Consider the following 25,104-nt stretch of genomic DNA (forward strand, 5'->3'; position numbering starts at 1 on the left):
TTTGTTTATGAGAAAAATGAGAGAGTGGAAACTCAGATTTGGATCTGAAAAAAAATTTTAACATCCAAAATGGAAATGCCCAAATGCTGAGAGAGATAATTCCAAAAAGTATATGTGATTTTTAAGGATAGGCAAAAAGTGGGTTGTTTGGGTTTGGTAAAATATGCAACCACTTGAGAATTTGATTTCTTCTACTCCTTGAATTTTTTGGATCATTAGGTCACTTGCATCCTCAACATATTTTTCGCATGCATATCCACCACATTTAAAGCTCTTGTGGATGAGTTAGAAGTCCCTTTCCTATCAAATTTCACCAAGCTATTATTAGGGGTGTTACTAGTGGAATTTTCCAAACATGGATAACAAAACCTAGGAGATGATTTTTAGTGCGTGAAAAAATTTTCTTCACTTAAATTTCTTTAATTTTTTCTCATACAGGAACTCTAAAATTTTCATTTTGATGGAAATTGTTTGCCGTATATCTTTTATGTTTACGAGAAAAATGGGAGAGTGAAAACTCAAGTTTAAATCTGAAAAAAAATTTGAACAACCAAAATAGAAATGCACAAATGCTGAGAGAGATAATTAAAAAAAGTAATTGTGATTTTTAAGGAAAGGCAAAAAGTGGGTTGTTTGGCTCTCGTAATTATCCAACCACTTGAGAATTTGATTTTTTCTACTCCTTCAAATATTTGAATCATTAGGTGACTTGCATCCTCAACATGTTTCTGACATGCATATCCACCACATTTAAAGCATGTTAGGATCAGTTAGAAGTCCCTTTCCTATAAAATTCCACCAAGCTATTATTAGGGGTCGTACTAGTGGAATTTCCCAAACATGGATAACAAAACCTTGGAGTTCATTATTAATACCTGAAATAATTTTTTTCACTTACAATTATTATAGTTTTCAATTTTTTTTGCATACATGAACTCTAAAATTTTTATTTTGTTGCGATCTATTAGACTGATATCTTTTTCGCATACAAGAAAAATGGGAGAGTGAAAACTCCAGTTTGGATCTGAAAAATAATTTTAACATCAAAAATGGAAATGCAAAAATGCCGAAAGAGATAACTCCAAAAAGTATCTGTGATTTTTAAGGATAGGCAAAAAGTGGGTTGTTTGGGTCTGGCATAATATCCAACCATTTGAGAATTTGATTTTTTCTACTCCTTCAAAATTTTGAATCATTAGGTCACTTGCATCCTCAACATGTTTCTGGCATTCATATCCACCACAATTAAAGCATGTTATGATCCGTTAGAAGTCCCTTTCCTCTAAAATTCCACCTAGCTATTATTAGAGTTTGTACTAGTGGAATTTCCCAAACATGGATATAAAAACCGTAGAGTTCAGTTTTAGTACAAAAAATAATTTTCTTCAGTTACATTTATTATAGTTTTCAAATCTTTTTGCATACGTGAACTCTAAAAATTTAATTTTGTTGCGATCTTTTTTGTTTACGAGAAAAATGAGAGACTGAAAACTCAAGTTTGAATCTAAAAAAAAATTTGAACATCCAAAATAGAAATGCAAAATGCTGAGAGAGATAATTCCAAAAAGTATCTGTGATTTTTAAGGATAAGCAAAAAGTGGGTTGTTTCGCTCTGGTAAAATATCCAACCACTTGAGAATTTGATTTTTTCTACTCCTTGAAATTTTTGGACCATTTGGTCACTTGCATCCTCAACATGTTTCTGGAATCCATATCCACCACATTTAAAGCATGTTAAGATCAGTTAGAAGTCCATTTCCTATAAAATTCCACCAAGCTATTATAAGGGTTTGTACTAGTGGAATTTCCTAAACATGGATAACAAAACCTTGGAGTTCATTTTTAGTGCGTGAAATAATTTTCTTCACTTAAATTTATTATAGTTTTCAAACTTTTTGGCATACATGAACTCTAATATTTTCATTTTGTTGCGATCTATTTGCCTTAAATCTTTTTCGCTTACGAGAAAAGTGGGAGAGTGAAAACTCAAGTTTGGATTTGAAAAAAAGATTGAACATCCAAAATGGAAATGCACAAATGCTGAGAGAGATAATTCCAAAATGTATCTGTGATTTTTAAGAATTGGCAAAAAGTGGGTTGTTTGGCTCTGGTAAATATCACACCACTTGAGAATTTGAATTTTTCTACTCCTTCAAATTTTTGGATCATTAAGTCACTTGCATCCTCAACATGTTTCTGGCATGCATATCCACCACATTTAAAGCATGTTAGGATCAGTTAGAAGTCCCTTTCCTATAAAATTCGACTAAGCTATTATTAGGGGTTGTACTTGTGGAAATTCCTAAACATGGATAACAAAACCTTGGAGTTCATTTATAGTGCGTGAAATAATTTTAAATTTTTTTTGCCTACATGAACTCTAAAATTTTCATATTGTGATGCCTTATATCTTTTTTGTTTATGAGAAAAATGGGAGAGTGAAAACTCAAATTTGGATCTGAAAAAAAATTTGAAAATCCAAAATGGAAATGCACAAATGCTGACAGAGATAGTTCATAAAAGTATCTGTGATTTTTAAGGAAAGGTAAAAGGTGGGTTGCTTGGCTCTGGTAAATATCCAACCACTTGAGAATTTGATTTTTTCTACTCCTTGAAATTTTTGGATCATTTGGTCACTTGCTTCCTAAACATGTTTCTGGCATGTATATCCACCACATTTAAAGCATGTTAGGATCAGTTAGAAGTCCTTTTCCTATAAAATTCCACCAAGCTATTATTAGGGGTTGTACTAGTGGAATTTCCCAAACATGGATAACAAAACATTGGAGTTCATTTTTAGTATGTGAAATAATTTTCTTCACTTAAATTTAGTATAGTTTTCAAATTTTTTGAAACATGAACTCAAAATTTTTCATTATGTTGCGATCTATTTGTTTGATATCATTTTCACATACTAGAAAAATGGGTTAGTGAAAACTCAAGTTTGGTTCTGAAAAAAAATTTGAACTTCCAAAATGGAAATACACAAATACTGAGAGAGATAATTCCAAAAAGTATCTGTGATTTTTAAGAATAGGAAAAAGTGGGTTTTTGGCTCTGGTAAAATATCCAACCACTTGAGAATTTCATTTTTTCAACTCCTTCAAAATTTTGAATTATTAGGTCACTTGCATCCTCAACATGTTTCTGGATTTCGTATCCACCACATTTAAAGCATGTTATGATCGGTTTGAAGTTCCTTTCCTATAAAATTCCACCTAGCTATTATTAGGGTTTGTACTTGTGGAATTTCCCAAACATGGATAACAAAACCTTAGAGTTCATTTTAAGCGCGTGAAATAATTTTCTTCACTTACATTTATTATAGTTTTCAAATTTGTTTACATACCTAAACTCTAAAATTATCATTTTCTTTCGATCTATTTGCCTTATATCTTTTTCGCTTACGAGAAAAATGGGAAGTGAAAACTCAAGTTTGGATTTGAAAAAAAATTTGAACATCCAAAATGGAAATGTACAAATGCTGAGAGAGATAATTCCAAAATTTTTTTGTAATTTTTAAGGATAGGAAAAAAGTGGGTTGTTTGGCTCTGGTAAAATATGCAACCACTTGAGAATTTGGTTTTTTCTATTCCTTGAAATTTTTGGATCATTAGGTCACTTGCATCCTCAAAATGTTTCATGCATGCACATCCACCAAATTTAAGGCATGTTAGGATCAGTTACAAGTCCCATTCATATAAAATTCTAGCATGCTATTATTAGGGGTTGCACTAGTGGAATTTGACAAACATGGATAACAAAACCTGAGAGTTCAGTTTTAGTGCGAGAAATACTTTTCTTCACTTACATTTATTATAGTTTTCAAATTTTTTTGCTTACATGAACTCTAAAAATTTAATTTTGTTGCAATCTATTTGACTTCTATCTTTTTTGTTTATGAGAAAAATGGGAGAGTGAAAACTCAAATTTGGATCTGAAAAAAAAATTGAACATCCAAAAACGTATTTGTGATTTTTAAGGATAGGCAAAAAGTGGGTTGTTTGGCTCTCGTAAAATATCCAACCACTTGAGAATTTGATTTTTTGTACTCCTAGAAATTTTAGGATCATTAGGTCACTTGCATCTTCAACATGTTTCTGGAGTGCATATCCACCACATTTAAAGCATGTTAGGATCAGTTAGAAGTCCCTTTCCAATTAAATTCCACCAAGCTATTAAAGGGGTTTGTACTAGTGGAATTTCCCAAACATGGATAACAAAACCTTGGAGTTATTTTTTAGTGCGTGAAATAATCTTCTTCACTGAAATTTATTATAGTTTTCAAATTTTTTTTCATACTTGAACTCTAATATTTTCATTTTGCTGCGATCTATTTGCCTTAAATCTTTTTCGCTTACGAGAAAAATAAGAGAGTGAAAACTCAATTTTGTATTTGAAAAAAAAATTGAACATCTAAAATGGAAATGCCCAAATGCTGAGTGATTTAAGTCCAAAAAGTATCTGTGATATTTAAGGATAGGCAAAAAGTGAGTTGTTTGGCTCTGGTAAAATATCCAACCACTTGAGATATTGGTTTTTTCTACTCCTTGAAATTTTTGGATCACTAGGTGACTTGCATCCTTAACATGTTTCATGCCCGCATATCCGCCACACTTAAAGCATGTTAGAATCAGTTAGAAGTCCCTTTACAATAAAATTCCTCAAAGCTATTTTTACGGGTTGTACTTGCGGAATTTCCCAAACATGGATAACAAAACCATGGAGTTCATTTTTAGCACGTGAAATTTTTTTTTTCCCTTATATTTATTATAGTTTTCAAATACTTTTGCATATATGAACTCTAAAATTTTCATTTGGTTGCAATCTATTCACCTTATATATTTTTTGTTTACGAGAAAAATGGCAGAGTGAAAACTCAAGTTTGGATCTGAAAAGAATTTGAACATCCAAAATGGAAATGCACAAAAGCTGAGAGAGATAATTCCAAAAAGTATATGGGATTTTTAAGGATAGGCAAAAAGTGTATTCTTTGGCTCTGATAAATATCCAATCACTTGGGAATTTGATTTTTTCTACTCCTTGAAATTTTTGGATCATTAAGTCACTTGCATCCTCTACATGTTTCTGGCATGCATATCCACCACATTTGAAGCTTGTTAGGATAAGTTAGAAGTCCCTTTCCTATAAATTCCACCAAGCTATTATTAGGGGTTGTACTAGTGGAATTTCCCAAACATGGATAACAAAACCTTGAGTTCATTTTTTGTGCGTGAAATAATTTTCTTCACTTACATTTGTTGTAGTTTTCAAATTTTTTTGTATACATGAACTCTAAAATTTTCATTTTGATGGGAAATTTTTGCCTTATATCTTTTTTGTTTACGAGAAAAATGGGAGAGTGAAAACTCAAGTTTGGATTTGAAAAAAAAATTGAACATCCAAAATGTAAATGCACAAATGCTGAGAGAGATAATTCCAAAAAAAATCTGTCATTTTTAAGGATAGGCAAAAAGTGGGTTGTTTGGCACTCGTAAAATATCCAATCACTTGAAAATTATATTTTTTCTACTCCTTAAAATTTTTGGATCATTAGGTCACTTGCCTTCTCATCATGTTTCTGGCATGCATATGCACAACATTTAAAGCATGATAGGATCAGTTGGAAGTCCCTTTCCTATAAAATTCCACATAGCTATTATTAGGGTTTGTACTAATGGAATTTTCATAACATGGATAACAAAACCTGGGAGTTCATTTTTTGTGCGTGAAATAATTTTCTTCACTTACATTTATTATTGGTTTCAAATTTTTTTGCATACATGAACTCTAAAATTTTCATTTTGTTGCAATCTATTTGCCTTATATCTTTTTTGTATACGGGAAAAATGGGAGAGTGAAAACTAGAGTTTGGATCTGAAAAAAAATTTCAACATCCAAAATGGAAATGCACAAATGCTGAGAGAGATAATTCCAAAAAGTATCTATGATTTTTAAGGATAGGCAGAAAGTGGGTTGTTTCGCTCTGGTAAAATATCCAACCACTTGAGAATTTGCTTTTTTCTACTCCTTGAAATTTTTGGATCATAGGGTCACCTGCATCCTCAACATGTTTCATGCATGCATATCCACCATATTTAAAGCATGTTAGGATATGTTAGAAGTCCCTTTGCTATAAAATTCCACCAAGCTATTATTAGGGGTTGTACTAGTGGAATTTCCCAAACATGGATAACAAAACCTTGGAGTTCACTTTTACTACGTGAAATAATTTTCTTCACTTAGATTTATTATAGTTTTAAATTTTTTTTGCATACATTAACTCTAAAATTTTCATTTTGTTGCGATCAATTTGCCTTATATCCTATCTGGTTATGAGAAAAATGGGAGAGTGAAAACACAAGTTTGGATTTGAAAAAAAATTTGAACATCCAAAATGGAATGGCACAAATGCTATGAGTAATAATTCCAAAATGTATCAGTGATTTTTAAGGATAGGGAAAAATTAGGTTGTTGGGCTCTTGTAAAATATCCAACCACTTTAGAATTTGATTTTTTCTACTCGAAATTTTTGGATCATTAGGTCACTTGCTTCCTCAACATGTTTCTGGCTTGCATATCCACCACATATTAAGCACGTTATGATCAGTTAGAAGTCCCTTTCCTATAAAATTCCACCAAGCCATTATAAGGGTTTGTACTTGTGGAATTTCCCAACATGGATAACAAAACCTTTGAGTTCATTTTTAGTGCGTGAAATAATTTTCTTCACTTACATTTATTATAGTTTTCAAATTTTTTTCCATACATGAACTCTAAAATTTTCATTTTGTTCCGATCTATTTGCCTTATGTCGTTTTTGTTTACCAGAAAAATTGGAGAGTGAAAACTCAAGTTTGGATCTAAAAAAAAAAATAGAACATCAAAAATGGAAATGCACAAATGCTGAGAGAGATAATTCCAAAAATTATCTGTGATTTTTCAGGATAGGCAAAAAATGGGTTGTTTGGCTCTGGTAAAATATCCAACCACTTGAGAATTTGATTTTTCCTACTTCTCAAAATTTTTGAATCATTAGGTGACTTGCATGCTCAACATGTTTCATGCATGCATATCCACCATATTTAAAGCTTGTTAGGATCAGTTAGATGTCCATTTCCAATAAAAATCCACCAAGCAATTATTAGAGGTTGTACTAGTGGAATTTCCTAAACATGGATAGCAAAACATTGGAGTTAATTTTTCGTGCGTGAAATAATTTTCTTAACTTACATTTATTATAGTTTTCGAATTTTTTTGCATACTTGAACTCTAAAATTTTCATTTTGTTGCGATCTATTTGCCATATATCTTTTTTGTTTAGGAGAAAAATGGGAGAGTGAAAACTCAAGTTTGGATCTGAAAAAAATTTGAACATCCAAAATGGAAATGCATAAATGGTGAGAGAGATAATTCCAAATAGTATTTGTGATTTTTAAGGACATGCAAAAAGTGGGTTGTTTGGCTCTGGTAAATATCCAACCACTTGAGAATTTGATTTTTTCTACTGCTTGAAATTTTTGGATCATTAGGTCACTTGCATCCTCAACATGTTTCTGGCATGCATATCCACCACTTTTAAAGGATGTTAGGATAAGTTAGAAGTCCATTTCCTATAAAATTCCACCAAGCTATTATTAGGGGTTGTACTAGTGGAATTTCCCAAACATGGATAACAAAACCTTGGAGTTTCTTTTTTAGTGCTTGAAAAAAGTTTCTTCACTTAAATTTATTGTAGTTTTCCAATTTTTTCTCATACATGAACTCTAAAATTTTCATTTTGATGGGAATTGTTTGCCTTATATCCTTTTTTATTACGAGAAAAATGGGAGAGTGAAAACTCAAGTTTCGATCTGAAAAAAAATTTGAACATCCAAAATGTAAATGCACAAATGCTTAGAGAGATAATTCCAAAAAGTTTTTGTGAGTTTTAAAGATAGGCAAAAAGTGTGTTGTTTGGCTCTGGTAAAATAAGCAACCACTAGAGAATTTGGTTTTTTCTATTCCTTGAAATTTTTGGATCATTAGGTCACTTACATCCTCAAAATGTTTCATGCATGCATATCCACCAAATTTAAGGCATGTTAGGATCAGTTACAAGTCCGATTCATATAAAATTCCAGCATGCTATTATTAGGGGATGCACTAGTGGAATTTGCCAAACATGGATAACAAAACCTAAGAGTTCAGTTTTAGTGCGAGAAATACTTTTCTTCACTTACATTTATTATTGTTTTCAAAATTTTTTGCTCACATGAACTCTAAATTTTTAATTTTGTTGCGATCTATTTGACTTATATCTTTTTTGTTTACGAGAAAAATGGGAGAGTGAAAACTCATGTTTGGATCTGAAAAAAAATTTGAACATCCAAAATAGAAATTCAAAATGCTGAGAGAGATAATTCCAAAAAGTATCTGTGATTTTTAAGGATAGGCAAAAAGTGGGTTGTTTGGCTCTCGTAAATATCCAACGACTTGAGAATTTGATTTTTTCTACTCCTAGAAATTTTTGGATCATTAGGTCACTTGCATCCTCAACATGTTTCTGGAGTGCATATCCACCACATTTAAAGCATGTTCGGATCAGTTAGAAGTCCCTTTCCAGTTAAATTCCACCAAGCTATTATAAGGGTTTGTACTAGTGGAATTTCCTAAACATGGATAACAAAACCTTGGAGTTCTTTTTTAGTGCGTGAAATAATTTTCCTCACTTAAATTTATTATAGTTTTCAAACTTTTTTGGATACTTGAACTCTAATATTTTCATTATGTTGCGATCTATTTGTCTTAAATCTTTTTCGCTTACGAGAAAAATGGGAGAGTGAAAACTCAATTTTGTATTTGAAAAAAAATTTGAACATCCAAAATGGAAATGCACAAATGCTGAGTGAATTAATTCAAAAAAGAATCTGTGATTTTTAAGGATAGGCAAAAAGTGGGTTGTTTGGCTCTGGTAAAATATCCAACCACTTGAGAATTTGATTTTTTCTACTCCTTGAAATTTTTGGATCATTAGGTCACTTGCATCCTCAACATGTTTCATGCATGCATATCCACCATATTTAATGCTTGTTAGGATCAGTTAGAAGTCCAATTCCAATAAAATTCCACCAAGCAATTATTAGGGGTTGTACTAGTGGAATTTCCTAAACATGGATAGCAAAACCTTGGAGTTAATTTTTCGAGCGTGAAATCATTTTCTTCACTTACATTTATTATAGTTTTCAAATTTTTTTGCATACATGAACTCTAAAATTTTCATTTTGTTGCGATCTATTTGCCATATATCTTTTTTGTTTCGGAGAAAAATGGGAGAGTGAAAACTCAAGTTTGGATCTGAAAAGAAATTTGAACATCCAAAATGGAAATGCACAAATGGTGAGAGATATCATTCCAAAAAGTATATGTCATTTTTAAGGACAGGATAAAAGTGGGTTGTTTGGCTCTGGTAAATATCCAACCACTTGAGAATTTGATTTTTTCTACTGCTTGAAATTTTTGGATCATTAGGTCACTTGCATCCTCAACATGTTTCTGGCTTGCATATCCACCACATGTAAAACATGTTAGGATCAGTTAGAAGTCCCACTTATATAAAATTTCACCAAGCTATTATAAGGGGTTGTAATAGTGGAATTTCTCAAACACGGATAAAAAGTTCTTGGAGTTAATTTTTAGTGCATGAAATAATTTTCTTCTCTTACATTTATTATAGTTTTCAAAATTTTTAGCATACATGAACTCTAAAATTTTCATGTTGTTGCTATCTATTTTCCTTATATCTTTTTTGTTTACGAGAAAAACGGGAGAGCGAAAACTCAAGTTTGGATCTGAAAAAAAATTTGAACATCGAAAATAGAAATGCACAAATGCTGAGAGATATAATTCCATAAAGTATTTGTGATTTTTAGGGATTGGCAAAAAGTGGGTTGTTTGGCTTTGGTAAATATCCAACCACTTGAAAATTTGATTTTTTCTACTCTTTGAAATTTTTGGATCTTTAAGTCACTTGCATACTCAACATGTTTCTTGCATGCATATCCACCACTTTTAAAGGAAGTTAGAATCAGTTAGAAGTCCATTTCCTATAAAATTCCACCAAGGTATTATTAGGGTTGTACTAGTGAAATTTCCCAAACATGGATAACAAAACCTTGGAGTTCATTTTTAGTGCGTGAAATAAATTCCTTCACATAAATTTATTATAATTTTCAAATTTTTTTGCATACATGAACTCTAAAATTTTTCTTTTGTTGCAATCTATTTGCCATATATCTTTTTGGTTTACGAGAAAAATGGGTGAGTGAAAACTCAAGTTTGAATAGGAAAAAAATTTTGAACATCAAAAAAGGAAATGCACAAATATTGAGAGAGATAATTCCAAAAATTATCTGAGATTTTTAAGGATAGGAAAAAAGTGGGTTGTTTGGCTTTGGTAAATATCCAACCACTTGAGAATTTAATTCTTTCTACTCCTAGAATTTTTTGGATCATTAGGTCACTTGCATCATCAACTTGTTTCTGGCACGCATATCCACCACATTTAAAGCATGTTAGGATCAGTTAGAAGTCTCTTTCCTTTAAAATTCCACCAAGCTATTATTAGGGGTTGGACTAGTGGAATTTCCCAAACATGGATAACAAAACCTTGGATTTCATTTTTAGTGCGTGAAATAATTTTCTTCACTTACATTTATTAAAGTTTTCAAATTTTTTTGCATACTTAAACTCTAAAATTTTCATTTTGTTACGATGTTTTTGCCTTATATCTTTTTTGTTTACGGGAAAAATGGAAGAGTGAAAACTCAAATTTGGATCTGAAAAATAATTTGAACATGCAAAATGGCAAAGCACAAATGCTAAGAGAGATAATTCCAAAAAGTGTTTGTGATTTTTAAGGATAGGCAAAAAGTAGGTGGTTTGGCTCTGGTAAAATAACCAAGCACTTGAGAATTTGATTTTTTCTACTCCTTGAAAATTTTGGATCATTAGGTCACTTGCCTCCTCAACATGTTTCTGGAATGCATATCCACCACATTTAAAGCATGTTAGGATCAGTTAGAAGTCCCTTTGCTATAAAATTCCACCAAGCTATTATTAGGGGTTGTACTAGCTGAATTTCGCAAACATGGATAACAAAACTTTGATGTTATTTTTTAGCGCATTAAATAATTTTCTTCCCTTACATTCATTATAGTTTTCAAATTTTTTTGCATACATGAACTCTAAAATTTTTATTTTGTTTCGATCTATTTGCCATATGTCTTTTTTGTTTACGAAAAAAATGGGAGAGTGAAAACTCAAGTTTGGATCTGAAAAAAAATTTGAACATCCAAAATGGAAAGGCACAAATGCATAGAGAGATAATTCCAAAAATTATCTATGATTTTTAAGGATAGGCAAAAAGTGGGTTGTTTGGCTCTGTAAAATATCCAACCATACGTTACTTGAGAATTTAATTTTTTCTTCTCCTTGAAATTTTTGGATCATCAGGTCACTTACATCCTCAACATGTTTTAGGCATGCATATCCACCACATTTATTGTAACGTAGGATCAGTTAGAAGTCCTTTTCCTATAAAATTTCACCATTCTAATATTAGGGTTGTTTTAGTGGAATTTCCCAAACATGGATAAAAAAATCGTGGAGTTCATTTTTAGTGTGTGAAATAATTTTCATCACATACATTTATTGTAGTTTTAATTTTTTTTTGCATACAAGAACACTAAAATTTTAATTTTGTTGCGATCTATTTGCCTTATTTCTTTTTTGGGAGAGTGAAAACTCAAGTTTGCATCTAGAAAAAAATTTGAACATCCAAAAGGGAAATGCACAAATGCTGAGAAAGATAATTCCAAAAAGTATCTGTGATTTTTAAGGATAGGCAAAAAGTGGGTTGTTTGGCTCTGGTAAATATCCAACCACTTGAGAATTTAATTTTTTCTACTCCTAGAATTTTTATGATCATTAGGTCACTTGCATCCTCAACATGTTTCTGGCATGCATATCCACCACGTTTAAAGGAAGTTAGGATCAGTTAGAAGTCCATTTCCTATAAAATTCCACCATGGTATTATTAGTGGTTGTACTAGTGGAATTTCCCAAACATGGATAACAAAACCCTGGAGTTTATTTTTAGTGCGTGAAATAATTTCCTTCACTTAAATTTATTATAGTTTTCAATTTTTTTGCATACATGAACTCTAAATTTTTCATTTTGTTGCGATCTATTTGGCTTATATATTTTTAGTTTACGAGTAAAATGGGAGAGTGAAAACTCAAGCTTGGATCTGAAAAAAAATACAACATCCAAAATGGAAATGCACAAATGCTAAGAGTGATAACTCCAAAATGTATCTGTGATTTTTATGGATAGGAAAAAATTGGGTTGTTTGGCTCTGTTAAAATATCCCACCATTTGAGAATTTGATTTTTTCTACTCCTTGAAATTTTTGGATCATTAGGTCACTTGCATCCTCAACAAGTTTCTGGCATGCATATCCACCACATTTAAAGCATGTTAGGATAAGTTAGAAGTCCCTTTCCTATAAAATTCCACTAAGCTATTATAAGGGGTTGTAATAGTGGGATTTCCAAAACATGGATAACAAAACTTGGAGTTAATTTTTAGTGGATGAAAGAAAATTTTCACTTTGTTGCGATCTATTTGTGTTATATCTTTTTCGTTTACAAGAAAAATGGGAGAGTGAAAACTCAAGTTTGGATCTGAAAAAAAATTTGATCATCCAAAATGGAAATGCACAAATGCTGAGAGTGATGATTCCAAAAAGTATCTGTGATTTTTATGCATAGGAAAAAAGTGGATTGTTTGGCTCTGGTAAAATATCCAACCACTTGAGAATTTGATTTTTTCTACTCCTTGAAATTTTTGGATCATTAGCTCAATTGCATCCTCAACATGTTTCTGGCATGCATATCTACCACATTTAAAGCATGTTAGGATGAGTTAGAAGTCCATTTCCTATCAAATTCCACCAAGCTATTATTAGGGGTTGTATTAGTGGAATTTCCCAAACATGGATAACAAAACCTTGGAGTTCAGTTTTAGTGCGTGAAATAATTTTCTTCACTTACATTTATTATAGTTTTCAAATTTTTTTGCATACATGAACTCTAAAATTTTCATTTTGTTGCGTTGTATTTGCCTTATATCTTTTTTGTTTAAGGGAAAAATGGAAGAGTGAAAACTCAAGTTTGGATCTGAAAAACATTTGAACATGCAAAAATGAAATGCACAAATGCTGCGAGAGATAATTCCAAAAAGTATCTGTGATTTTTAAGGATAGGCAAAAAGTGGGTGGTATGTCTTGGGTAAAATGTCCAACCACTTGAGAATTTGATTTTTTCCACTCCTTGAAAATTTTGGATCATTGGGTCACTTGCCTCCTCAACATGTTTCTGGAATGCATATCCACCACATTTCTAGCATGTTAGGATCAGTTAGAAGTCCAATTACTATAAAATTCCACCAAGCTATTATTAGGGGTTGTACTAGTCGAATTTCCCAAACATGGATAAAAAAACCTTGGTGTTATTTTTTAGCGCGTGAAATAATTTTCTTCCTTTACATTCATTATAGTTTTGAAATTTTTTTGCAAGCATGAACTCTAAATTTTTTTTTTGTTTCGATCTATTTGCCTTATGTTATATTTGTTTACGAAAAAAATGGGAGAGTGAAAACTCAAGTTTGGATCTGAAAAAAAATTTGAACATGCAAAATGGAAAGGCACAAATGCATAGAGAGATAATTCCAAAAAGTATCTATGATTTTTAAGGATAGGCAAATAGTGGGTGGTTTGGCACTGGTAAATATCCAACCACACGTTACTTGAGAATTTAATTTTCTCTTCTCCTTGAAATTTTTGGATCATTAGGTCACTTACATCCTGAACATGTTTCAGGCATGCATATCCACCACATTTATAGTAAGGTAGGATCAGTTAGAAGTCCTTTTTCCTATAAAATTTCACCATTCTAATATTAGGGGTTGTTTTAGTGGAATTTCCCAAACATCGATAAAAAAACCATGGAGTTCATTTTTTAGTGCGTGAAATAATTTTCTTCACTTACATTTATTATAGTTTTCAAATTTTTTTGCATACATGAACACTAAAATTTTAATTTTGTTGCGATCTATATGCCTTATTTCTTTTTTGTTTACGAAAAAAATGGAACAGTGAAAACTCAAGTTTGCATCTGGAAAAAAATTTGAACATCCAAAATGGAAATGCACAAATGCTGAGAAAGATTATTCCAAAAAGTATCTGTGATTTTTAAGGATAGGCAAAAAGTGGGCTGTTTCGCACTGGTAAATATCCAACCACTTGAGAATTTAATTTTTTCTACTCCTAGAATTTTTTGGATCGTTAGGTCACTTGCATCCTCAACATGTTTCTGGCATGCATATCCACCACTTTTAAACGAAGTTAGGATCAGTGAGAAGTCCATTTCTATAAAATTCCACTAAGGTATTATTAGGGGTTGTACTAGTGGAATTTCCCAAACATGGATAACAAAACCATGGAGTTCATTTTTAGCGCGTGAAATAATTTTCTTCACTTACATTTATTGTAGTTTTCAATTTTTTTTGCATACATGAACTCTAAAATTTTCATTTTGGTGCGATCTATTTGCCTTATATCTTTTTCGCATTCAAGAAAAATGGGAGAGTGAAAACGCAAGTTTGGATCTAAAAAAAAATTGAATATCCAAAGTAAAAATGCACAAATGCTGAGAGCGATATTTCCAAAAAGTATCTGTGATTTTTAAGGATAGTTAAAAAGTGTGTTGTTTGGCTCTGGTAAAATATCCAACCACTTGAGAATTTGATTTTTTCTTCTCCTTGAATATTTTGAATCATTAGGTCACTTGCATCCTAAACATGTTTTTGGCATGCATATCCACCACATTTAAAGCATGTTAAGATCAGTTAGAATTCCTTTTTCTATAAAATTCCACCAAGCTATTATTAGGGTTGTACTAGTGGAATTTCCCAAACTTGGATAACAAAACCTTGGAGTTCATTTTTAATGTGTGAAATGATTTTCTTCACTTGCATTTATGATAGTTTTCCATTTTTTTTGCATACATGAACTCTAAAATTTTCATTTTGTTGGGATCTATTTGCCTAATATCTTTTTCGCTTACACAAAAATTGGGAGAGTGAACACTCAAGTTTCGATATGAAAAAAAATTTGAACATCCAAAATGGAAATGCACAAAAGTTGAGAGAAATAATTCCAAAAAGTATCTGTGATTTTTATGGGTAGGCAAAAAGTGGGTTGTTTGGCTCCGGTAAAATATCCAACCACTTGAGAATTTGATTTTTTCTATTATATGAAATTTTTGGAACATTAGGTCACTTGCATCCTCAATCTGTTTCTGGCTTGCATATCCACCACATTTAAAGCATGTTATGATCAGTTAGAAGTCTCATTCCTATAAAATTCCACCAAGCTATTATTAGGGTTTGTACTAGTGGAATTTCCAAAACATTGATAAAAAAACCTTGGAGTTCATTTTTAATGAGTGAAATAATTTCTTTCTCTTACATTTATTATAGTTTTCAATTTTTTTGCATACATGATCTCTAAAATTTTCATTTCGTTGCGATCTATTTGGCTTATATCTTTTTAGTTTAGGACAAAAATGGGAGAGTGAAAACTCAAGTTTGGATATGAAAAAAAAGATAACATCCAAAATGGAAATGCACAAATGCTAAGAGTGATAACTCCAAAATGAATCTGTGATTTTTATGGATAGGAAAAAATTGGATTGTTTGGCCCTGTTAAAATATCCCACCATTTGAGAGTTTGATTTTTTCTACTCCTTCAAATTTTTGGATCATTAGGTCACTTGCATCCTCAACAAGTTTCTAGCATGCATATCCACCACATTTAAAGTTTGTTAGGATAAGTTAGAAGTCCCTTTCCTATAAAATTCCACTAAGCTATTATAAGGGGTTGTAAGAGTGGGATTTCCAAAACATGGATAACAAAACTTGGAGTTAATTTTTAGTGCATGAAAAAATTTTCTTCACTTACATTTATTATAGTTTTCAATTTTTTTTTTTTGCATACATGAACTCTAAAATTTTCATTTTGTTGCAATCTATTTGCCTTATATCTTTTTAGTTTACGAGAAAAATGGGAGAGTGAAAACTCAAGTTTGGATCTGAAAAAAAATTTGAACATCCAAAATGGAAATGCACAAATGCTTAGAGTGATGATTCCAAAAAGTATCTGTGATTTTTATGCATAGGAAAATTGTGGGTTGTTTGGCTCTGGTAAAATATCCAACCACTTGAGAATTTGATTTTTTCTACTCCTTGAAGTTTTTGGATCATTAGGTCACTTGCATCCTCAACATGTTTCTGGCATGCACATCCACCACATTTAAAGCATGTTAGGATGAGTTAGAAGTCCCTTTCCTCTAAAATTCGACCAAAGCTATTATTAGGGGTTGTACTAGTGGAATTTCCCAAACATGGATAACAAAAGCTTGGAGTTCATTTTTAGTGCGTGAAATAATTTTCTTCACTTACATTTATTATAGTTTTCAAATTTTTTTGTATACATGAACTCTAAAATTTTCATTTTGTTACAATGTATTTGCCTTATATCTTTTTTGTTTACGGGAAAAATGGAAGAGTGAAAACTCAAGTTTGGATCTGAAAAAAAAAATTGAACATGCAAAAACGAAATGCACAAATGTTGAGAAAGATAATTCCAAAAAGTATCAGTGATTTTTAAGGATAGGCAAAAAGTGGGTGGTTTGGCTCTGGTAAAATATCCAACCACTTGAGAATTTGATTTTTTCTATTCCTTGAAAATTTTGGATCATTGGGTCACTTGCCTTCTCAACATGTTTTTGGAATGCATATCCACCACATTTCTAGCATGTTAGGATCAGTTAGAAGTCCAATTACTATAATATTCCACCAAGCTATTATTAGGGGTTGTACTAGTCGAATTTCCCAAACATGGATAAAAAAACCTTGGTGTTATTTTTTAGCGCTTGAAATAATTTTATTCCCTTACATTCATTATAGTTTTGAAATTTTTTTGCAAACATGAACTCTAATTTTTTTTTTTTTTTCTATCTTTTTGCCCTATGTCTTTTTTGTTTACGAAAAAAATGGGAGAGTGAAAACTCAAGTTTGGATCTGAAAAAAAATTTGAACATCCAAAATGGAAAGGCACAAATGCATAGAGAGATAATTCCAAAAAGTATCTATGATTTTTAAGGATAGGCAAAAAGTGGGTTGTTTGGCTCTGGTAAATATCCAACCACATGTTACTTGAGAATTTAATTTTTTTTTCTCCTTGATATTTTTGGATCATTAGGTCACTTACATCCTCAACATGTTTCAGGCATGCATATCCACCACATTAATAGAAAGGTAGGATCAGTTAGAAGCCCTTTTCCTATAAAATTTCACCATTCTAATATTTGGGGTTGTTTTAGTTGTATTTCCAAAACATGGATAAAATAACTGTGGAGTTCATTTTTAGTGCGTAAAATAATTTTCTTCACTTACATATATTATAGTTTTCAAATTTTTTTGCATACATGAACACTAAAATTTTAATTTTGTTGCGATCTATTTGCCTTATTTCTTTTTTGTTTACGAGAAAAATGGAACAGTGAAAACTCAACTTTGGATCTGGAAAAAAATTTGAACATCCAAAATGGAAATGCACAAATGCTGAGAAAGATAATTCCAAAAGTATCTGTCATTTTTAAGGATAGGCAAAAAGTGGGCTATTTGGCTCTCGAAAATATCCAACCACTTGAGAATTTAATTTTTTCTACTCCTAGAATTTTTTGGATCATTAGGTCACTTGCATCCTCAACATGTTTCTGGCATGCATATCCACCACTTTTGAAGGAAGTTAGGATCAGTTAGAAGTCCATTTCCTATAAAATTCCACCAAGGTATTATTAGGGGTTGTACTAGTGGAATTTCCCAAACATGGATAACAAAACCATGGAGTTCATTTTTAGCGCGTGAAATAATTTTCTTCACTTACATTTATTGTAGTTTTCAAATTTTTTTGCATACATGAACTCTAAAATTTTCATTTTGGTGCGATCTATTTGCCTTATATCTTTTTCGCATTCAAGAAAAAAGGGAGAGTGAAAACACAAGTTTGGATCTGAAAAAAAAATTGAACATCCAAAGTGAAAATGTACACATGCTGAGAGAGATAATTCCAAAAAGTATCTGTGATTTTTAAGGATACGCAAAAAGTGGGTTGTTTGGCTCTGGTAAAATATCCAACCACTTGAGAATTTGATTTTTTCTACTCCTTGAATATTTTGAATCATTAGGTCACTTGCATCCTAAACATGTTTCTGGCATGCATATCCACCACATTTAAAGCATGTTAAGATCAGTTAGAAGTCCCTATCCTATAAAATTCCACCAAGCTATTATTAGGGTTGTAGTTGTGGAATTTCTGAAACATGGATAACAAAACCCTGGAGTTCATTTTTAATGCGTGAAATAATTTTCTTCACTTACATTTATTATAGTTTTCAATTTTATTTGCATACATGAACTCTAAAATTTTCATTTTGTTGGGATCTATTTGCCTAATATCTTTTTCTCTTACGAGAAAATTGGGAGAGTGAAAACTCAAGTTTCGATCTAAAAAAAAATTTGAACATCAAAAATGGAAATGCAAAAACGCTGAGGGAGGTAATTCCAAAAAGTATCTGTGATTTTTATGGGTAGGCAAAAAGTGGGTTGTTTGGCTCTGGTAAAATATCTAACCACTTGAGAATTTGATTTTTTCTATTATATGAAATTTTTGGAACATTAGGTCACTTGCATCCTCAATTTGTTTCTAGCTTGCACATCCACCTCATTTAAAGAATGTTAGGATAAGTTAGAAGTCTCTTTCCTATAAAATTCCACCAAGCTTATTACTAGGGGTAGTAGTAGTGGAATTTCCCAACATTGGAGAACAAAACCTTGCAGTTCATTTTAATGCATGAAATAATTTTCTTCACTAACATTTATTATAGTTTTCAAATTTTTTTGCATAGATAAACTCTAAAATTTTTATTTTGTTGCGATATATTTTCCTTATATCTTTTTTGTTTACGAGAAAAATGGGAGAGTGAAAACACAAGTTTGGATCTGAAAAAAATTTTGAACATCCAAAAGGGAAATGTACAAATGCTGAGAGTGATAATTCCAAAAAGTAGCCGTGATTTTTATGGATAGGAAAAAAGTGGGTTGTTTGGCTCTAGTAAAATATCCAACCTCTTGAAAATTTGATTTTTTCTACTCCTAGAAATTTTTGGATCATTAGGTCACTTGCATCTTCAACATGTTTCTGGCATGCATATCCACCACATTTCAAGCATGTTAGGATAAGTTAGAAGTCCCTTTCCTATAAAATTCCACCAAGCTATTATAAGGGGTTGTAATAGTGGAATTTCCAAAACATGGATAACAAAACTTGGAGTTCATTTTTTGTGCATGAAAAAATTTTCTTCACTTGCAGTTATTATAGTTTTCATTTTTTTTTAATACATGAACTCTAAACTTTTTCATTTAGTTACGATCTATTTGCCTCATATCTTTTTTGTTCACGGGAAAAATGGAAGAGAGAAAACTCATGTTTTGATCTGAAAAAAAATTTGAACATCCAAAATGGAAATGCAAAATTTCTGAGAGAGATAATTCCAAAAAGTATCTGTGATTTTTAAGGATAGGTAGAAAGTGGGTTGTTTTGCTCTTGTAAAATATCCAACCTCTTGAGAATTTGATTTTTTCTACTCCTTGAAATTTTTTGATCATTAGGTCACTTGTATCCTTAACATGTTTCAGGCATGCATATCCACCACATTTAAAGCATGTTAGGATGAGTTAGAAGTCCCTTTCCTATAAAATTCCACCAAACTCTTAATAGGGGTTGCACTAGTGGAATTTCCCAAACATAGATAACGAAACATTGGAGTTCATTTTTAGTGCGTGAAATAATTTTCTTCACTTACATTTATTATAGTTTTCAAATTTTTTTTCATACATGAACTCTAAAATTTTTATTTTGTTGCGATCTATTCGCATTATATCTTTTTTGTTTACGAGAAAAATGGGAGAGTGAAAACTCAAGTTTGGATCTGAAAAAAAATTTGAACATCCAAAATGGAAATGCAGAAATGCTGAGAGAGATAATTCCAAAAAGAATCTGTGATTTTTAAGGATAGGCAAAAAGTGGGTGGTTTGGCTCTGGTAAAATATCCAACGACTTGAGAATTTGATTTTTTCTACTCCATAAAAATTTTGGATCATTAGGTCACTTGCATCCTCAACATGTTTCTGGGATGCATATCCACCACATTTAAAGCATGTTAGGATCAGTTAGAAGTCCCTTTACTATAAATTCCTCGAAGCTATTATTAGGGGTTGTACTAGTGGAATTTCCCAAACATGGATAACAAAACCTTGGAGTTCATTTTTAGTGCGTGAAATAATTTTCTTCAATTACATTTCTTAAAGTTTTTAAATTTTTTTGTATACAAGAACTCTAAAATTTTCATTTTGTTTCGATCTATTTGCCTTATATCTTTTTTGTTTACGAGAAAAATGGGAGAGTGAAAACTCAAGTTTGGATCTAAAAAAACATTTGAACATCCAAAATGGAAATGCACAAATGCTTAGATTGATAATTCCAAAAAGTATCTGTGATTTTTATGGATAGGCAAAAAGTGGGTGGTTTGGCTCTTGTAAAATATTCAACCACTTGAGAATTTGATTTTTTCTACTCCTTGAAATTTTTTGATCATTAGGTCACTTGCATCCTCAACATGTTTCTCGAATGCATATCCACCACATTTAAAGCATGTGAGGATCAGTTAGAAGTCCCTTTACTATAAAATTCCACCAAGCTATTATTAGGGGCTGTAATAGTGGAATTTCCCAAACATGGATAACAAAACCTTGCAGTTCATTTTTAGCTCGTGAAATAATTTTCTTCAATTACGTTTATTATAGTTTTCAAATTTTTTTGCGTACAAGAGTTCTAAAATTTTCATTTTGTTTCGATCTATTTGCTTTATATCTTTTTTCTTTACGTGAAAAATGGAAGAGTGAAAACTCAAGTTAAGATTTGAAAAAAAATTTGAACATCCAAAAGGAGAAGTCACAAATGCTGAGAGACATAATTCCAAAAAGTATCTGTGATTTTTAAGGATAGGAAAAAAGTGGGTTGTTTGGCTCAGGTAAAATATCCAACCACTTGACAATTTGATTTTTCCTACTCCTTGAAATCGTTGGATCATTAGGTCATTTGCATCCTCAACATGTTTCTGGCATCCATATCCACCACATTTAAAGCATGTTAGGATCAGTTATAAGTCCCTTTCCTATAAAATTCCACTAAGCTAGTATTAGGGGTTGTACTAGTGGAATTTCCCAAACATGGATAACAAAACTTTGGAGTTCTTTTTTAGTGCGTGAAATAATTTTCTTCACTTACATTTATTATAGTTTTCATTTTTTTGCATACATGAACTCTAAAATTTTCATTTTGTTGCGATCTATTTGCCTTATATCTTTTTTTTTACGAGAAAAATGGGAGAGTGAAAACTTAAGTTTGGATCTGAAAAAAAAATTCGAACATCCAAAATGGAAATGTACAAATGCTGAGAGTGATAATTCCATAAAGTATCTGTGCTTTTTAAGGATAGGCAAAAAATGGGTTGTTTGGTTTGGTAAATATCCATCCACACGTTAACTTGAGAATTTGAGTTTTTCTACTGCTTGAAATTTTTGGATAATTAGGTCACTTCCATCCTCAACATGTTTCTGGCGTGCATATCCACCACATTTAAAACATGTTAGGATCAATTAGAAGTCTCTTTCCTATAAAATTCCACTAAGCTATTATTAAGGGGGTTACTAGTGGAATTTCGTAAACATTGACAACAAAGCTTTGGAGTTCATTTTTAGTGCATGACATAATTTTCTTCACATACATTTATTATAGTTTTCAATTTTTTTTTTGCATACATGAACTCTAAAATTTTCTTTTTGTTGCGATCTATTAGCCTTATATCTTTTTTGTTTATGAGAAAAATGGGAGAGTGAAAACTCAAGTTTGGATCTGAAAAAAGATTTGAACATGCAAAATGGAAATGGAGAAATGCTGAGAGAGATCATTCCAAAATGTATCTGTGATTTTTAAGGATAGGCAAAAAGTGGGTTGTTTGGCTCTTGTAAATATCCAACCCCATGTTAACTTGAAAATTTGATTTTTTTCTACTCCTTGAAATTTTTGAATCATTAGGTCACTTGCATCCTCAACATGTTTTTGGCAAGTATATCCACCACATTTAAAAGGTGTTAGGATTAGGTAGAAGTCTCTTTCCTATAAAATTCTTTGAAGCTATTATTAAGGGTTGTACTAGTGGAATTTCCCAAACATGGATAACAGAACTTTGGAGTTCACTTTTAGTGCGTGAAATAATTATCTTCACTTCCATTTATTATAGTTTTCAATTTTTTTCCATACATGAACTCTAAAATTTTCATTTTGTTGCGATCTATTTGCCTTATATCTTTTTTGTTTACGAGAAAAATGGGAGAGAGAAAACTCAAGTTTGGATCTGAAAAAAAAATTCGAACATCCAAAATGGAAATGCACAAATACTGAGAGAGATAATTCCAAAAAGTATCTATGATTTTAAAGGATAGGCAAAAAGTGGGTTGTTTGTCTTTGGTAAATATCCAACCACACATTAACTTGAGAATTTGATTTTTTCTACTCCTTGAAATTTTTGGATAATTAGGTCACCTGCATCCTCAACATGTTTCTGGCGTGCATATCCACCATATTTAAAACATGCTATGATACGTTAGAAATCACTTTCCTATAAAATTCCACCAAGCTATTATTAAGGGTGGTACTAGTGGAATTTCGTAAACATGGATAACAAAACTTTGGAGTTCATTTTTAGGGCGTGAAATAATTTTTTTCCCTTACATTTATTATAGATTTCAATTTTTTGTGCATACATGAACTCTAAATTTTCATTTTGTTGCGATCTGTTTGCCCTATATCGTTTCTGTTTATGAGAAAAATGGATGAGTAAAAACTCAAGTTTGGATCTGAAAATAAATTTGAACATCCAAAATGGAAATGCACAAATGCTGAGATAGATAATTCCAAAAAGTATATGTGATTTTTATGGATTGGCAAAAAGTGTGTTGTTTGGCTCTGGTAAATATCCAACAACACGTTAACTTGAGAATTTGATTTTTTGTACTCCTTCAAATTTTTGGATCATTAGGTCACTTGCATCCTCAACTTGTTTCTGGCATGCATATCCACCACATTTAAAAACATGTTAGGATCAGTTAGAAGTCCCCTTCCTGTAAAACTCCACCAAGCTAATAATTAGGGGTTGTACTAGTGAAGTTTCCCAAACATGGATAACAAAACTTTGGAGTTCATTTTTAGTGCATGAAATAATTTTCTTCACTTACATTTATTATAGTTTTCAGTTTTTTTGCATAGATGAACTCTAAAATTTTCATTTTGTTGCGATCTAATTACCTTATATCTTTTTTGTTTACGAGAAAAATGGTAGAGTGAAATCTGAGATTTGGATCTAAAAAAAAATTTGAATATCCAAAATGGAAATGCACAATTGCTGAGAGAGATAATTCCAAAAAGTATCTGTGATTTTTAAGGAAAGGTAAAAAGTGGGTTGTTTGGCTCTGGTAAATATCCAACCACACGTTAACTTGAGAATTTGATTTTTTCTACTCGAAATTTTTTGATCATTAGGTCACTTGCATCCTCAACATATTTCTAACACGCATATCCACCACATTTAAAACGTGTTAGGAGCAGTTAGAAATCTCTTTCCTATAAAATTCCACCAAGCTATTACAAGGGGGTGTACAAGTGGAATTTTCCAAACATGGATAACAAAACTTTGTAGTTCACTTTTAGTCTATGAAATAATTTTCTTCATTTACATTTATTATAGTTTTCAAATTTTTTTGCATACTTGAACTCTAAAATTTTCATTTTGTTGCGATCTAATTGCCTTATATCTTTTTTGTTTACGAGAAAAATGGGAGAGAGAAAACTCAAGTTTGGATCTGAAAAAAAAAATTCGAACATCCAAAATGGAAATGCACAAATACTGAGAGAGATAATTCCAAAAAGTATCTATGATTTTAAAGGATAGGCAAAAAGTGGGTTGTTTGTCTTTGGTAAATATCCAACCACACATTAACTTGAGAATTTGATTTTTTCTACTCCTTGAAATTTTTGGATAATTAGGTCACCTGCATCCTCAACATGTTTCTGGCGTGCATATCCTCCATATTTAAAACTTGCTATGATACGTTAGAAATCACTTTCCTATAAAATTCCACCAAGCTATTATTAAGGGTGGTACTAGTGGAATTTCGTAAACATGGATAACAAAACTTTGGAGTTCATTTTTAGGGCGTGAAATAATTTTTTTCCCTTACATTTATTATAGATTTCAATTTTTTGTGCATACATGAACTCTAAATTTTCATTTTGTTGCGATCTGTTTGCCCTATATCGTTTCTGTTTATGAGAAAAATGGATGAGTAAAAACTCAAGTTTGGATCTGAAAATAAATTTGAACATCCAAAATGGAAATGCACAAATGCTGAGATAGATAATTCCAAAAAGTATATGTGATTTTTATGGATTGGCAAAAAGTGTGTTGTTTGGCTCTAGTAAATATCCAACAACACGTTAACTTGAGAATTTGATTTTTTGTACTCCTTCAAATTTTTGGATCATTAGGTCACTTGCATCCTCAACTTGTTTCTGGCATGCATATCCACCACATTTAAAAACATGTTAGGATCAGTTAGAAGTCCCCTTCCTGTAAAACTCCACCAAGCTAATAATTAGGGGTTGTACTAGTGAAGTTTCCCAAACATGGATAACAAAACTTTGGAGTTCATTTTTAGTGCATGAAATAATTTTCTTCACTTACATTTATTATAGTTTTCAGTTTTTTTGCATAGATGAACTCTAAAATTTTCATTTTGTTGCGATCTAATTACCTTAT

The sequence above is a fragment of the Aristolochia californica genome, unplaced genomic scaffold, assembly GCF_029961685.1.
Source record: "Aristolochia californica isolate CCGP_79_NKW_82.1479 unplaced genomic scaffold, dmAriCali1.0.hap1 SCAF_16, whole genome shotgun sequence".
NCBI lineage: Eukaryota > Viridiplantae > Streptophyta > Magnoliopsida > Piperales > Aristolochiaceae > Aristolochia > Aristolochia californica.